Raw genomic sequence first — 17,146 nt, 5'->3', positions numbered from 1 at the left:
ACTCTAATTTACTGATTTGGTTTGCATTTATTATTGGTGCTCAATTAATTTTAAACAGGCTGCCTAATATTTCTTTGATTTTAATGTTTTTTTTTTTTATTGAAAATACAAAGGAGCAACAATTATTTGAGAGATCTTTTGTGACATTTTGTCAAATATTTACAATGTTTTTTAAAACATTGTCTTTTATATGATAGTTTAAAATATAGCGATTGCTGGAAACAATAGCATATGTTATCAAGACAAAATAATTGTAATATATTATTTTAACCATAGCTAGCATGAGTACATACAGTACCAGCCTTTCACAACGGTCTGCGTGTTGTAATAAATATTGCATTCGTCCAAGTATATCAGCCTGTTTTATCAGTGTCAGCAGAGACCCTATCTATAGTGAACATTTCCGAACTTCCTCATCATTGAAATACAGCACTAACAGAAGTTATAAATCACATCAGTGCAGCCTTCCTCTCCCATGACGCCAGCCATGATGTGTAACTGTTCAATGTATAGCCACAGCATATTGAACAACTCAACTGGAGCAACTCTAAATCATAATAATCTTTGTACTTTAATCTGAAGCCAGTGTTGCAGTTTGTCTTGTTGTGACAACTTTAAACCGTTATGAAGTTAACTCTTCTACCTGCCCTGTCCTTCAGGGGTAAACACTTAATGTTTAACTGCCAAAGTCCAATATTCTGGCCACAGAATACTTTCTCAGACCAACTCAGACTGTGCATGAATTTCCATATTTGTCCGGCTTTGTTAGTTCATGTTAGTTCTGTGCTAATGTGCTGATGGAACAACATAACTGAGCAAGTTTAACTTGCAAAGTCGCGCTAGTTCAGCTAGTCATATTACCTCGACAGAGACACAAGGTCAAGATTTGACTAGTTAGCAAGTTCCAATTTACATTTGCTGGCAGTTGCCATAACTACGTTATTCTACATACATTATTTCAACTTTCACAACACTCCAATTAGTCAAATAAATTAAAATAATCATAATTTAATATAAAATGTAACCTTTAGCAGATATTACAACATTCCTTTGGATCATTTTAAGTGCTGTTTTATGTAAAGCTACTTAACCCTTACGCTTACATTTAGTTTTTCCTAGCTACTTTGTAGTTTATTTTATTTTATAAGCACAAGTATTCTTTCTGGAACTGGATTTTAGCCATTTTCCTTTGTGTTTTCTTGTTGTCTTCAGCGACCTTTTATCCTTTGTTGGCCGTGCACTGCTGCCATGGTAACACTTATAATAGTTCTTTTAAAATCTGCAGGCTACTTGCCGCTCAGACCAAAGAGCGGCACATTCCTCAGCAGTTCTTCTTCCTGCCTCGTTCGCTCTCGTTCTCACGCTTTCTCACTTTCTCCATATGTGGAACCCCATCCGCTAGTCCAAAGAGCCTTTCAAGCAGAAAACACTGAGGGTTTATGCTAGTGAAGCATTTCCTTTACAAAAGTCAATCATTATCATGAGTAAATGTTAAACAGAAGAAGTCACCCCCACCCCTCCTGCATGCCATGCCTCTAACTTCTTGCTGTTCTTGTTGACATTTGGAGGGCTGTGACAAAGCTTCCCTTTCACGTGGTCTCGAGCTCGTGGGAAATGCTGGTGTATGTCGCAAATGCAACTTGGCACCATCTGCCACCAGCCTGGGAGCGGATGATAAAGTTAGCATGATCATCGCTAGCGTCTTCGTCCCACTGCATCCTCCTCCTTTTCGGTGCTGGCCTCTTCCAGGAAGTGTGTGTGAGTCAGACGTCCAGCTGAGTGTGGCTGACCAGACTTGGCTCCCATGAGGGCCCTGTGGGAGGGGAAACGGGGAGAAATCAGAGGATGGCTGGGTGAAGGGATGTATTGTGGTTGCAGGTGGTTAACTATCACAGGCCTGCGCAGCAGAGGGACAACTTTTTTATAGTGTTACGCTATTCTGTCCAAATGAAAGCGATAATTTGATGGAGTGAGATTTTCAGCCAGTTATATTTCACTGTGGGCGGGGCTGATCAGTGTGGGCGTGGCTGAATTAGAAACCAAAACCATGTTTCTTTTTGCGGGTGTAGAAGCAGGGCCTCGTTTCTGGCCTCGGCATCAAGTTTGACATGATCTTTTATAATTTTGGTAACACTTTACTTGAAACCTTTATGTGTAATGCAAAATAAAAGGCTATTAAAGGTTATACCGCTTTTTAATTGTTGTAATGCACTGTATCTTACCTGAATGTATACATTTATGAGAGTTATAATGTATTAACCGTGGTTACAATTATTTATGAGATTGTACAATGCATTATAATATGTATTACAAGGCATAATTAATGAATTTAAAACTACTTTTATAATGTGCTGTACATAAAGTCTTAAAATGTTAACGCAGTTTCTCAGACAGCAATAATTTACTGCTTTATATTGTGTTACATTATATTATTATATTATATTATTATGATTAATATTTGGAAAATGTTTGGTCCTGTGTCATGTGGTCAAACTGTCATTCAGAGAAAACAAACAAATATAGGCATAAAAGAAATGACTGATAGTGTTATGTGTTAAGTGTTATGACTGTGTCAAGGTCAGTAAGTCTCATATATTGTAGATAATCTGAGATTTTAAGATTAGTTTGTCTTTTAGCTTGACTTTTGAAAACCAGTGTTGAGTTAACAAAATAATCTATCTTTACAAAACAAACTTTTTAAAAAAAATGAAAAACTCATTATATTCTGACTTAATTGAAATGGGATTTTCAGCCAATAATATTTTTCTGTGGGTGGGGCTAAAATTTGGTACTTTGCTTGTTTGTGTAATTAGGAAAAAACAGCAACAATTCAGATTAACATGCAAGATGGATATTAAATTTTTTTTCTTGGCTTGCATGAGGACACGTGATCAGTTTTGTAAGTTTAAGTTGCGTAACTTCTGATAAATGACAATGATTTCAGTTTTATCACTTTTGTTACTTTTTAATTTCAGTGTTACGAACAGGCCATTTTGGTTTAATTTCACCTGTTATTAATTTCTCCGATTTCTGATTTGTATCTCGGTGTAGTCGCAGCTAATCTTTAATTGCTGCTGTTTAGGCCGCAGAAGGAGGTTGATTAGCTGACCGGATTCTGGGCTCTTTCCTGTTTGTGTGGCAACGGCCACTCATCTCTGCTGGCAGGGACTAGGAGCAAAGAAGCGTCAGGAGATATTTAATTAAGACAACAGTTCAATTAACAGCTCAATTAGCTGAGGTAATTAGAAGCTCTGTTGGAACAAAAGCCAGCGCACTCAGTGGGTCCCTGTGCAGAAGCAGGGTGGCTCAATTCTGCCATCGGCATCATAATCCTGCTTAAGCACTGGACTGAATTTTCACCTTGAGTGCCTGGAGTGGGAGTCTTGTACAAACCTACAAATTAGACATGCTAATTTATTGAATGCTTTGAGGATCTTTCTGTTAAACTGAGTAAACTTTGGTTTGGCACGCCATTCTTTCCGTAACAGGACCTATAAATAACCATCGCTTTGCTTTGGTTTGACTAAGCAGTCTGTGTTTTGACTGAGCTATCTGTGCCTGATTCTGAGTATGTTGTACCACCATCACAAGCGTCTGTTGGACCACTGTAGTTAATATCATCACCAGATGAGGGTGAAGCGTCGGCACCGCTGTGACAATACTAAGCTTGATTTATTATCGATTTAATATGGAGAATAGATTTAAAAAATAGCTAAACATCAAGTGTCTAAACATCAATTAAGCATGTGGTCAAACGAATATGCGGAGAAAACAAACAGACATAAAATGAACATTAATTCAGGTTGTAAAATGTTAATGTTAAGAACGTCTTTTGATTATGATATTATGATACATGACGTTACAACTTAATGAAACTTAATATTTCTTGAAAATGGTATTAAAAACTATTTATTTATTAATCTTGTACACACTTATTTTATCATTGACTCAGTTCTGTTTGATCTTTGGCCATCTGTCTAAACTCCTGAGCAAACTTATCAGGAAGACCAGATAGGTGTGGACTTGCTCTACAGTAGACCGTATGTTGCAAAGAAGTGGATGCTGGCAAAACCGCAGTCTATCATTCCCCCAAGCCCCTTTAAAAGCACCTTCAGCCATCAGCTAGACACCGTGCTCCATGTTCTTGTATTGACTGTGGTGTGTGTTGGCCTCCTGTAGAGGGTAGAGAGCACAACGGGCGCAGCTGCTATGTTTAGCCCAGTCCTTGTGTGCCTACACCGGGTACAGCCTCATCCCCTGAAGCCTGGCTCACCTAATCAGCCCTTGTGTAAATCACCAGGTGAGGCTCCTTATTTGCTGTTGTGCATAGACTGAGATCTCCAGCATTAGTCCCATTCGGAGCGCCGCTGAACACCTGATGACACGTCCGTCAGGACGCAGCCTTGTCTCTGTAGCAGATGGGGTGCTGACCTCTGGGACTTTTGGAGGCGGCGTGCGGGACTGTGCGTTGGCTGTATTGGCGAGGAGAAAAAATTCACAGCCACGGTCCTGGTCTGCAGCATCTCTCTGTAATGAGATCTGCAAAAGCTCAGGCCAGCTGGGCACAGCAGGGTAGGTCAAGACGGGGCAGGAGACAGATACGTAGACCGGGTTGAGTTAGACTTACAGATGAGATGAGCTCATTTTTGAGACCTGCTGCAGATGCAGGGCAGCCATCCTATTTATGTGGTCTGAAACACTGGATGTACCTGGCTGGAGCAAAGACTATGTCAGTTTCTGGTTTTTGTTTATTTCGTACTAGATGCTTGGAATATTATTGGTGAGTGGAGAATTTTTGTAGCCCTTTACTTATAGACAAGTTATTGGTGATTAAAATCAACATGAAATCAAGATTGACCATATTTGCTTTCTTGATAAGCATTCCTCATTTTATTGCACACAATCAATGGATACTAAATATAAATCAAAATCTTGCATCAAGACTGGAAGTACTTTGTTTCAGCTAATTTTACCAATCCCTCTTATAATAATAGTAATAATAATAATAAATAATTGCAATAATTCTTTAGTTAATCATCAAAAGTTTTTTGTGTTTGTTTTTTAAAACTTTAAACCATAATACACTTGACTTCATTGCTTTTTAAACACATTATTTATGCCTTGTGGCTATACTATTGAAACACTGAATATTTTAGTGTTTATGGATTAAACCCATTCAGTCCTATTATAAGAGCCTCACTGTAACCGAGCTTTCTGTCGTCGTTGTTTTTTCTAAAAAGGAGGAATTTTTGTGTGTGTGTGTTCATGCCACAAGTGTTGCTGATCAAGTGAACCGAACCCAGAATATTTCTTTAACATCCAAAAAATACCAATTTTGCCCCTGACTACCCGAGATGATCCCATGTTCTGAAACAGAATTCAGTTTCAATGGATCTCTCAAAGTTGTGGTGAATCTTGTGACAGGATGAGTTGTTGTTCGTCACCAACAGTCGAGGGCTGTTGCCACATGCCACATGTTGCCCTGCACTTCCCCCGCTGTTACCTCATCACACCCCGACAGCTGGGCCTCCAGACCACTTTCTGACAACCGCAGTCTCCACAGGGCATGTGACTTGCATCGCCAGTGGACTGGTGTTAGCTTAGCGCGGGCCTGAACTCCAGGCTTCCTGTCAGCAGCCCTCATCACTTCCTACTGTTGGTGTGAGTTGCGCCCCCTCATCCTGCCAGCTGCTGCTGAACACAGAACAAGAGAATCATGCTGAAAACACGGTGTTCCTGTGACCTTTCCCCATTTCTTTCATTCGCTATTAACAACACGAGCATCGTTTGAATTAGCGCTTAGGCTAAACGCGAATTTATGGTATCGATCCCCACGGTCCACCTGTGAAAAACCGTTAGCATGACACTGTTGTGTTCGCCACGGATTTCCACATCTGTTCGTGTGTGTAAATGGAAACTTTAAAGTAAGGTTTAAAGTAAGGTTTGTGAGGCTTTGTCCTTGGACTGAGGTAGGACGGCACTTCCCGGAGGCTATTTTAACAGTGACTTTAAATGAAGGGCGGTTTAAAAAGAAAGAGATGGAAAGACACAATGTGTGAGAGCGAATGCTGATAGAGGTATTATGACTCACTTCCTAGTCCGCTACGGTAAGGTTCTCGCAGGCAAGCAATCAACTAGCTGATAACTAGCTAATCTTTAACCTTAAAATCACACGGACACAATGCACACTTAAAAAGACAAGGGTTTATGTGGCATACACATATGCATGAGTATTGTTTTAGCTTTAAAAATGTATAGAACAGTGGTTACATTAGCCAAAACGTTAATGTTTACTTGTGTTGATGCTAGCTTTTCTTTGTGTTATATTGTTAAAAGCAGCTGCACAGAGCAGTTACAAGGATATTAGGCAAACGCTTTATCCAAAGAAACTAACACTGCATTATTAAAGACATACATTTTTATTAGTTTATGCGTGCTCGGTACACTGGGAATTAAACACATGATCTTGGTGTTGCTAGCACTGCAAATCTTCACTGTTTAAGTTTTAGGAAAGCTCAGGGAAGAAGTGTTTTTTTTTTGTTGTTTTTTTACGCTTATTTTGTTTCTGTAAATGATGTAAAAATGGTTAAAGCATTTACAATATTTTGTACTATTTATACTATTTAGAGTTTATGAAAATTTACAACAGCAACAAAGAGTTGTTAAAGGCATATTTCACCCAAAAATTAAAATTACCCCATGATTTACTCACCGTCAGTCCATCCTAGGTGTATATGACTTCCTTTTCTTCAGTCTGAGTTATAATTAAACAATGTCCTGGCTCTTCTATGCTAATAACAGTGAATGAATGGAGTTTAAGAGTTTGAAAAAACATAATGACTAAATCTGAAATTGTGTATTTTCAGTGGAGAGTTCATCTATTGCTGTGTTCTCTGTGTATTCGGATTTGTAGTATGAATATATTCCCGGGCATGATAACATCTGCCTTTTTGCCATTTGACTTGCACGCTCTGACCTTTGAAATGCATCTGAATATAAAAAGAATTGTCTGTTGTGTTAAAACAGTGAACGTTTAACAACTTGCTTGGTGCCTATGACAGTTTCGGTCTGACCTGCCTCTCTGGCCTCATGCAGTAGTAGAATGTCAGATGCTATAAGGTACTCAAACAGACTTGTTTTGTTAGCTCCACAGGGTTTGGGTTGTCCCTAAATATCAATTTAGGATATGAAAAGAATTTTAACATTTTAAAATTTACACACTCTACCCTTAAGCTTACTTTTGACTGTGTGTGCGTGTGTGTGTGTGTGTGTGTGTGTGTGTGTTTAGAGCAGTTTTAAGAGCAGCACTGAACCTTGGCATTAGAGAAATAGGTCAACCATTTTACCCTGGGGAAACCTGCACAGTTTGCATTCTAATAGCTGATACACGCTCTTTTTCTCCTTCCCACCACTCCAAGCCGCAGCATTTTCATCTATTTTGCAGTGCCCCTGCCCCGCCTGAGACCTTTCAGCGGTATTGGTCATTTATAATGATAATAAGAGATCTGTCTCTTTAAAAATGAATGGCGTATCTGTTTCTGTGTATGTGCATGCGTTTCAAAGGAAAGTGCAGGCTACAGAGAATTCCAGCGCAGTCCTTTAATTGGCCTGAAGTCGTTTCTCCGGCCGTGTGTTATCTGAATAATGCATGGCCTTTCTTAATGAAGCATGCTCTTGTTGTTTTACTTCTGTAGGATATAGGGTAAAATTAGCATAGTCCTGTGTCTGCATCTTAATCGACTCTGATAATCAAGCTCTTGCTTTGTTTACAGCTTCCCACAGGCCCACTGTTTACGGTCCGACCCCATAATGCCAGTTTACCTCTGGCACATTTTGGCTCTGCTAACATGTGATATAGATGTATAGCATACGAAGCGATCGTTTAAGTCACATTGAGTAAACTATATCTTATCTATCCGATCTTCTTTGGTCCTGCACGCATAAACATTTGCAAATCTAGTTGTCTAAAGATAGTGATAGCTGTTGCAATTTTTTTTTTTGAGGGTGCAGCAGGTGGAGTATCTCATGGAGTGGAAATAACTCTCTACCTTTTTCTTTGGTGTGTGCAAAACGGGATGTCAGCAAAGATTATATACCCTAATGGCAACCTGGGAACACTGGCCATGTCCTTCATTTGTCATATTCACAGAAATTCTGCTAAGCTCATGTTTTAACCCTCAAGTTGAGATTAAAGATAGATAAAAAACACCTTAATTTAATTCAGTTAAATTTTATTTATTAAGTCCTTGAAAATAAATGTAAATGTTAGCCCTCTGTAGACCCGATGTGGTAATGTTGGATCGGTTTGGAGTTAATTTAGCAGCAACAAAAACACATGACAGAAAAAACTAATTAAAACAGTTCACTGGATGTATTTGTATAACATTTTGTTGAAGGTTTGCAGCCTTCATCAGGAATCTGATGAAACAAATTAAAATCCTGATGAATGTCATCATTTCTAAATAAATTGGATACTTTTTGCATAGTTAGCGTGCGGGATCTGGTTTAGTTTTTTTAACATTTTTGACCTTGCTAGTCTTCGTCTCTTACGCACCTATCTATCGCCGTCATGTCTGCAAAGAATCATTACTAACTGATCTTGTTGAAGGTTTGTAAAAAATGAGGTAGTATCCTAGTACTACGCATGTTTTTTTTAGATACTGAAAGAGTTGTTGGGCTTCTGAAAACCAGAATTCGAGGGTTAAATAGATCTGGAGCTAAAAACGCTCCCCTCATGTTTCAGTGTAAACCATCAGTCTGTCCTGTTGTGTTTGAAGCATTTTGTTAGCATATTTATCATTGTGTGGAACGCTTCCCGAAACCGTCGCTCCATATTTCAAAGCCAATGCATACTGAGCTGGGTGTCCCTTTAACAGATTTCATCCAAATACAAACACCACATGGTCACATACAGCACGAGCCTATTTTTGGTCGCAGTCTCTGAAAGACCTTAAAGATTGCAAACTTGGAGGTGGAACATTCCAAAGTCTCATCAAGGCATGCAGAACGGATTCTGCTAAACCAACGGTGGAGTTTCTTTCATCTATTGGCTTTTGCCTGAGAGCGCTCTCATCTGTTTCCAGTGTGAGTCCTGAGAGAAAACAGGCAGGTGGGCTGTGTGAACACTACACATCAACAGTCTATTCCAGAATAGTTAAGCAGATCTCACACAGTTTACCGGATCATTTTTTCTTGCCTTGTTTTACTAGGGCCGAGATCAGGACTGAATGCGTGTTTGTTTAATTAAGGCAGTGCTGCTGGAGCTCATCCTTTGTCATCTGCTTGTAATTTGGCCCACTGTAAAAGTGAACGTAAGCTTGGAAAATTATTAATAATAAAACAAATGATTTAAATTATACACATTTCTCATATGAAACATGAGACGATTGTTTTAAAATGTTGTCTAGTAATCGACTCGAATTGTCACAATATTGGCGACTTGACTTTTTTAATTAATTTTAATTAATTTCAATTAATTGCAATCGATTTTAGAAATTCTGGTAAACTTAATTGTTTTAGTTACACAAACCAGCATTTTAGTAACGAGCTAATATTATAGTATTATATTATTTGATGTATGTAGTTGTATTATTTTTTATTTTATTACATTAAGTTAAACTAAACTGATAACTATTTTTATATTTTATTTCGGTTAACATTTATTTTATTTCATGTAACTTCTTTTGTTGATGCAAACACCTTTTTTTTTTTTTTTTTTTTTTTTTTAATCCACGTGGCTCCAAAAGTTACAAGGCAAGAAATCCTTAGTGTTAAAATGATTATTAATATGTAATATTATTTCAAAATAATTTCGACGGAATTTCAGTCCCAAGTTTGACGACTGAAAGGACCGCCATTAACTCGTATAGCTGTGATAACAAGAATTTTCTGATCGGTTTGGTTTCTCCGCTCTCCTTGGAAAAGAAAGTTTTGTCAAAGTAATTGACTTTTCAGCTTTTCCAGAGTTTATACACTTATCTCTGCTTCTCAGCCTAGAGGGAGAGAGAGGCTGTGAATATACGCGCACTGAATTATTTAAGGCAGATCTTGTGATGGCGGAAGATTCAGACAGCTGATTTTGGCAGCCATTGGAATACCTGTCAATTCACACATTCTGTGCTGTCTACCAGGTTTAGACAACTCTCCTGTTTTTTTTCTGTCTTGGCCAGAAACACAGCCTGGCAAAGGACCAAAAAAAAAAGGAAAAAAGAAAAAGAAGTGAAATCACAAGACATTTCTTCTCCAGGCGAACTTTGCCAATCTAAAGTTACCCGCCTCCTCACTCGCACTAAAAGATCTTGTGCTCTCATCATTCCCATTCCCGTCACCTGCGCTGCTTACCTATTTCTTACTGCATACAGTAACCGATCCAGTATTTATCTGAGCTTCTCCAGCCCTGTCCGTCCTCCCGTGGTTTGGAGATCAGTAACTCTGTGAAGTCTCTCCTCTTTCTTTCGTCAAACTCTTCAGTCTCTTCTCCCTTTCCTGCTCTCACATAGCGGTTTAATGATCCTCTCCTTCTGCTGTTGATTTACTGAATTATTCAGTTTTTTTCGTGTGTTTCCTGTTTTCTCACCACTCTGCATTTGCTTTGTTTTTCCCTTCTGTCTCATGTTGTTCCCATGATGTATCTTTTTATCTTCTTTTGATTTGTCAGTTTTCTGTAATTAATTGCTCTTCACAATGTTTTCTTTTAAGCAAATTTGAATCCTTGAAAGTTCCCATGTAGTATCAATAATGATGATAATTCTAAGTTATGATTATTCTTATGATTAACTTAGAATCATTTAATTTGTTGTTGTAAAATGTTATTCATTTATTTATGTAATTTATTGTTTGATTAACTTATAATTATTTTGGTTGTTGAAAATGTTATTTATATAATTTGTTTATTATTATTATTATTATTATTATTAATCCAACAATAATACATTTTAGAATGTTTATTTAAAAATAATAAAAACTTTCAAGAGTTTTTATTTAATTATTGCTTATTAAACAATGATTGTTTATTACTAATACTACTACTAATAATAAACATTTCAGAAATTGAATCTGAAAATAATAAATTAACTTTTTAGAATGTATTATTGTTACTATTACTATACTATTGTTGCATTATATCTTATTATTATTATTATTATTATTAGTAGTAGTAGTAGTAGTATGTCAACAATAATACATTTTAGAATAATGAATGAATGTTTATTATTATTATTATTATTATTATTATTATTATTATTATTTAACAGTAGTACATTTTAGAATGTTTGTTTTATTCAAAGAATTTATACTTATTGTAATAATAATATAATAATATTTCCATTTATAAATAATAAATTAACTTTCTAGAATGTATTGTTACTATTATTATATTATTATTGCATTTTATATTATTATTATTATTATTATTATATATTAGTAGTAGTAGTAGTAGTAGTAGAATGTGTAAACTATAAAACATTTAAAATGTTTTTTAAATCTTTGAGAATGTATTAGTTAATAATAATAATAATAATAATTATAAAAATAAAATAATTGATGAAATCATAATAAAATAAAATAAATGTATTATTGTTGCAGTTATTACACTGTTCTTCTTCGTAATAATGACTAGAATAGTCATTATTAGTATTATTATTAGTATTGTTATTATTATTATTATTATTAGTATTAGTAGTAGTAGTAGTAATAATTAACATTTAAAATGAAAGTTAAAAGGAGCACATTTCTGGCCATATTCTGTCAGCGCTTAAAGGGTTTGTGGGGGTATGTAATAAAGGATGGGAAACTCTGCCCTATACAGTCAGATAGCCACCATAGCATTACGGTAACACAGTGATGTTAGACCAGAGCTATCCTGCCTCATTGGTTTGAGCACCATCATCTGTCTCTGGCTAATGGGACTGTTGTGTGACCAGAGCTCAGTGTGCTCAGAGTGAAGGGTTACGGCCAGTGCACTCACCCTCATGACAAAGAGCGACCAGAGACCTCCAGTATCAAGTCAAAGCCAGACACTCTCAGTCAGAGATGCTATACACTCAAAGTGTGTATCAAAATGACTGTTAGTGATGAGATTTGGCACAAGTCAAGGCCTGTCTTTGGCTCACACCTGATACTCAGGATGTAGAGAGTGATGCCCTGAATGGATAAACGAGATATTCAAGATTTTTATTATGTTTCAAATAATTGTCCCAAGAAATCCCCTTATATTTTAGAATCTTGTTGATGATTTAGTACGAAGGTGACTCAGAAAAGATGGGGGACTTTTTGGGTATTGTTTCATAGAGAAACGTCCCTTACTAGACACCAAGATTTACTATTTCCTATAATCATCTATACTCATCATCATCTCATACCCTGACGCAAAACGGTTAACGGATCACCATGTTTACAAATGTTAACAAGCAGAAACACAGACCACTGTGGGGCATCCAGCAGAAAACGACTCAAAAATAACAAGGAAGTAATGAAGCGGGTTCGGTTTCATGAGAAAAAACTCAAATTAATGAACAAGAGTAGTGACTCGCGTATATGGCTGAAAAAAGCCTTGAAATGAAAACCAAATAAAAAGATCCCTCTCGCTTCTTTTTCTCAAAGAGCGCCAATATCATCAATCAATCAAATGCCGAGCGCCGAAACTTTGCAAACAGGTTTCCCGAACAGTCTCCCCTACCATTGGTCGACCAAACGGACCAAACTCATCTCAACAGTTGATTGAACGTTTTATTCACACTTTATTTGACGAAATCAATTTACAAACGGCTTCGTTTGAGTTACCCAATAATCTAGTTTTAATACATATTTTTACGGCGCAAAAAATAACACTTTCAGTCTTAAATCATCAACGAATGCGGAGCCAGAAGAGCGGCAAATGAACTACGTTGAAGGCAGATGCTCTTTGAGCTGCCAGACCTTTGTTGCTCGGTGGAAAACAATGAATAATTCTCTTTATGCCACATGTGGGTGTGAAACGGGGAGAGAAAACGGCAAGAGTATTATGCGTTCGCCAGATCAAACAGCCCTGCGAGCTCTTTATGATCACCCTGACTAACAAGGCACCGACACAAAGGCAGAAAATGGCAGGAATGTTTGTTTGCATACCCAGCCCTGCTTAGACATCCTCAACCTCTCGCTGAGGTTACGCGCCTGCGTCTGTGTGTCTGTTTATGTGTGCGCGCACGATTGTTTGGTTCCCCGGTAAGTGACAGCTGTGTCTCTTGTAAGACGTCTTGTTTCTTATCCCGGATAAACATCCTCTATTTGTCTGACGCTTGGATATTTGTCAATATGTCTGCTTTGATGGAATAAATTTGATCTCCGTGTTTACAATGAATGCGATACTCTTGCCAGTGAATTTAAATACGCACTTTGCCGTATATGCAAAAACGATTTCGCGAAGAATTTACATTTTTTTTTTTTTTTTTTTTTGGTCTTGAAAGGATAGCTGTGCTATCTTTCATTTACCCTCACGCGCAGTACAAAAGATAACTGAAATATTCATGGGATTGAATGCTTTATTTTTATGGGTTTTTTTCATTCTGTTTCTCCTCTACTTGATTAAATTGGCAAACAGTGGCAAAGATATCCCTTAAAAATTAACCTTTGGAATGAAATGTTTAACATTTTTCCGCACATTGGATTTTAATTAATTATTTAATTTTATTCGGGAAACCAGGGTTTGATATTAAAGTGGAAAACGCATTGATGAGATATGACAAATAATAATAATAATACTATTTTGACATGATGTCCGTTTTAATAATATATTTTTTTATTTTGTGTTTGGCTGTTTTTGTATAGTTTTGTGTTTAGTTGTGTTTTTTGTTTCATTTTCTGTTTTCTGTTTAGCTGCGTTTGTGTCATTTTTTTATTTTGCGTTTAGTTTCATTTTTTTGCTTTCGCATGGTTTTGTTTTGTCTAGCTGCGTTTTTTTCCTTTCTTTTGGTTTCGTTTCGTGTTTAGTTGTGTTTTTGTTTCATCCTTTATTTTCTGTTTAGCCGTGTTTGTTTAAATGTTTAATGCAGTTTTTTTGTGTCATTTTGTTTTGCGTTGTATAGTTTTGTCTTTTGTCATTTGCATAACCCCCACCCCCAATATTTTATTTTTTTTTTTTTAAACCAATTAATCATTTTTATTAAGGTTTTAAAATTCTTTTCATTACGATTTCTTTCTTTTAGTGTTGTATCAGGACGTCCTTATCGCATTTTATACTTTATGTCCTCTAAAAACAACAGAATTTTGATATTTTAGACTAAATATAACTCTAAAACATCAGTATTTTAGGAAAAACCAACAGACATGGTAATCACAGAAGAGATTATGAGTCAAGTATGAGCTGCGTTTAAATGTGTATTCACTGAATAAATAATAGATATATTTATATCTATCTACATCATGCCTTTGAGTAAGTTATTGATGACTCGCCTACGATTTTTGAACGAACTAGTCCTTTAAGTCTCGCTGAAGCTTTAGCTTTAAATAGGAGCACTAACCTCTTCATCTTTGTCTGTTACCTAGACACAGACATCTCACTAAAATAATTCTCCTAACTCTCTTTCCCGCTTCCATCCGCTGGGCACGTTCCCAGGCTGCACTGCCGGAGACAACCAACCACTGTATTACACGTTCAGCGGCGTTTACATCCTTCAGAGGGTTTCCCTTTCCACCAATTAACTTACAACTTCCCAAATGCTCTATAACTGCTCTTTTATGTCCAACTTTTTTGATGACAACCAAATAAAGAAAGAGTTACAAAGAGTGGGCGTCCATCAGCGAAGGGCTGTAATCCATCCTTAGAGCCCCCGCCATGATACGGAGGTCTCGCCGAACGCAAATGCAATGTAGAAACAGATCTAGACAGGAAGCTTTATTATTACAGAATGTGCCAGGAGGTGCAGTCACTCAATGAGAAAATGATGCAGTGTGTGTGTTTAGCGTGATTGGGTTTAGAGAGAGAGGAATCCAATAAAGAAAATGGAGAAGGCCTTGCGTAAAGTGTAGAGGGCGGGCTGCTCTGTAGTGTATTCATATTAAAGACTGCAACGCTGGGAGGGGAAGTGATTACTGTCAGTAACTCCACAGGAAATGTTGCATCTTACTGACATTTAGAAATCATTTCAGCAGCTGGGAACAATAAAAAAGTGAGATTGTGCAATAATTGGCTTGCCTCGCAGGCTTACAAACGGAGGGAAAAAAGGAAAAGAAAAAAAAAAGCAATAATAGATGTTACCTCCATTTCCCCGCACGCCCCCCGCTGCTTTAAAGCTTTATCACTTATGAGACACAAAAGTAGATTCAGTGTTTAACAAGCTTGGGTCGTGTGTGCAAAGATGTGTTTTCTGGGTGGTGTTTTGGGGGTTGATGTTAAGGCGGAAAACACATCGATGAGATTTAATATCTACAAATGTTTTGAGATAACAATGTTTGTTTTAATCACGTTTCGTTTTGTTTTGTTTGTTTTATTTCGTGTTTTTGTTTCCTTTTGTTTTATACGGTTTAGCTGTGGGTTTTTTTTTTTTCTTTGTTTTGTGTTTTTTTGCCTTGGTTTCGTGTTTCGCTGTGTTTTTGTTTAACCTCTGCATACCCGAATTTTTACATGGTCTTTACATGGTTTAGAACATTAAAAATAATATAAAAAAATCAAATAAAAAGGTATGCTGTGACATGAATGAACATGCATTGGCAAAAGCAGGAAATTTTTAAAATCACCAATACTTTAGATTTTATTTTATTTTTTTTTTTCCCAAACAATGTAGAAAGATGATTCTCAACTATGTTATTAACAGAATGTTTCGATGGAGCATTTTTCTTTCTGCAGTCACACGGGGTTTCTCTTGATATACATTTGGTTTATAAACTGAATCTAATTTGCATATTAATGTGTTTTTGGGGGCAACTTTCATAATAATATATATTTCATAGAATACATAAATATAATTTATTTCCCAATTCAATAAAAAAAAAGACAATTTAATAAAATGTAACTGTTTTTTAAATAAAATCAAATTAGACCGATATACTAATACAAACAGACTGACTTAAATGATATTTAAAAAAGATTATTTTTCCATAAGTGTGACTAAATTGATGTCAGCTAATTTTTCTGGTGAAAAATCTAATAATTTAGTATCTGCTTGAATGCGTCCATAACCTGTACATAACCTAAATAAATACTAAAATATAATGTTCTCATATGAGGAACGTATGTCTTTTAATAAGTTCATTTTGCTGTGTTTTTATTTTGTGTTTAGCCACGTTTCTGTTACATTTTGCTTCGTTATGTGTAGCAGTTTTTTTTTTTCCCCTTTTCTTTTTTTATGTCCATAGATTATACATTTTTTTTTGAAAGTACTCCTAGAATGAATTACTTTTTAGAAATTCAGAAAAAAAAAACCCCTGCTCCGAAGCATGACTCTCTCGCGTACCTCGAGTGCTCGCACTATTTTAGGCTTTTTTTTTTTTTTTTTTTTTTTTTTGAAAAGCAGAGAAAAAGGTGAAGGAAGAGGAAGAGGAAGACCTCGCTCTACAGAAAAGAAGAAGAAAAAAAAAAAAAAAAGTTGTGTGGTGCAGAACACTCCGGAAGCCTGCTGTGCCAGATATAGCAGGTGAGAGCAGTCTTCCGGGAGACTTTCTCTTCTGTTACGGCTTTGAAGAGGAGTATCAAAAAGCTGCTCTCACGCTCTTTCATCTCCTCTGGCCCGTGCCTCTGCTGGCCAGGTGTTTTCCCCCAGAGGGCTTTCTCTAATCTCTCTCTCTCTCTCTCTCGTTTCACTGTCCTATGAGCTATACTGTCCTTACAGCAGCATGTTTGATTATTAAAATGACGGTATAGTCTATGTATAGACACGCGTGTGTGTTTGCGCTCTGATTGTTATGGCAAGAGAAATCACAACTTCGGCGTGGGCGGAATCAGGTGGCATTTAAAAGCGCCGCTTGATCATGTGTTGAGAAATGACAGAATGACTGATACGACATGAGAGGATGGTGTATCGTAAATACCTGCGCTGACAATCCTGCGTGTGTATCAGGGGGCATCAGCAGTGACATTTGAAGAGTGATGGTTTGAATGTCGCTCATTACATAACGCAGGGCGGAAAGTTTCTGTTTCAAAGTTGCGACTGGAGATCAGATTCAGAGCCGGCTT

The 17,146-nt window shown here is 36.8% G+C and overlaps 1 long non-coding RNA gene across 2 annotated transcripts; it reads right to left on the bottom strand.

The window, feature by feature from the left end:
- Positions 1-992: 992 nt before the first annotated feature.
- On the bottom strand, positions 993-10,399 carry LOC122361879. Of its 2 annotated transcripts, none has more exons than XR_006253041.1 (3): positions 10,342-10,399; positions 4,274-5,694; positions 993-1,813 (listed from the first exon to the last, which is right to left on the bottom strand). It is a non-coding gene; the product is annotated as an uncharacterized LOC122361879 (long non-coding RNA). The 2 variants fall into 2 exon arrangements; XR_006253040.1 differs by lacking the exon at positions 10,342-10,399 and adding an exon at positions 6,713-6,897.
- Positions 10,400-17,146: the final 6,747 nt, after the last annotated feature.

This window comes from Puntigrus tetrazona, chromosome 17 (genome assembly GCF_018831695.1).
Source record: "Puntigrus tetrazona isolate hp1 chromosome 17, ASM1883169v1, whole genome shotgun sequence".
NCBI classification, from domain to species: domain Eukaryota; kingdom Metazoa; phylum Chordata; class Actinopteri; order Cypriniformes; family Cyprinidae; genus Puntigrus; species Puntigrus tetrazona.
Note: the sequence above shows the minus strand (reverse complement) of the source record. Positions and strands in the feature narration are given on the sequence as shown.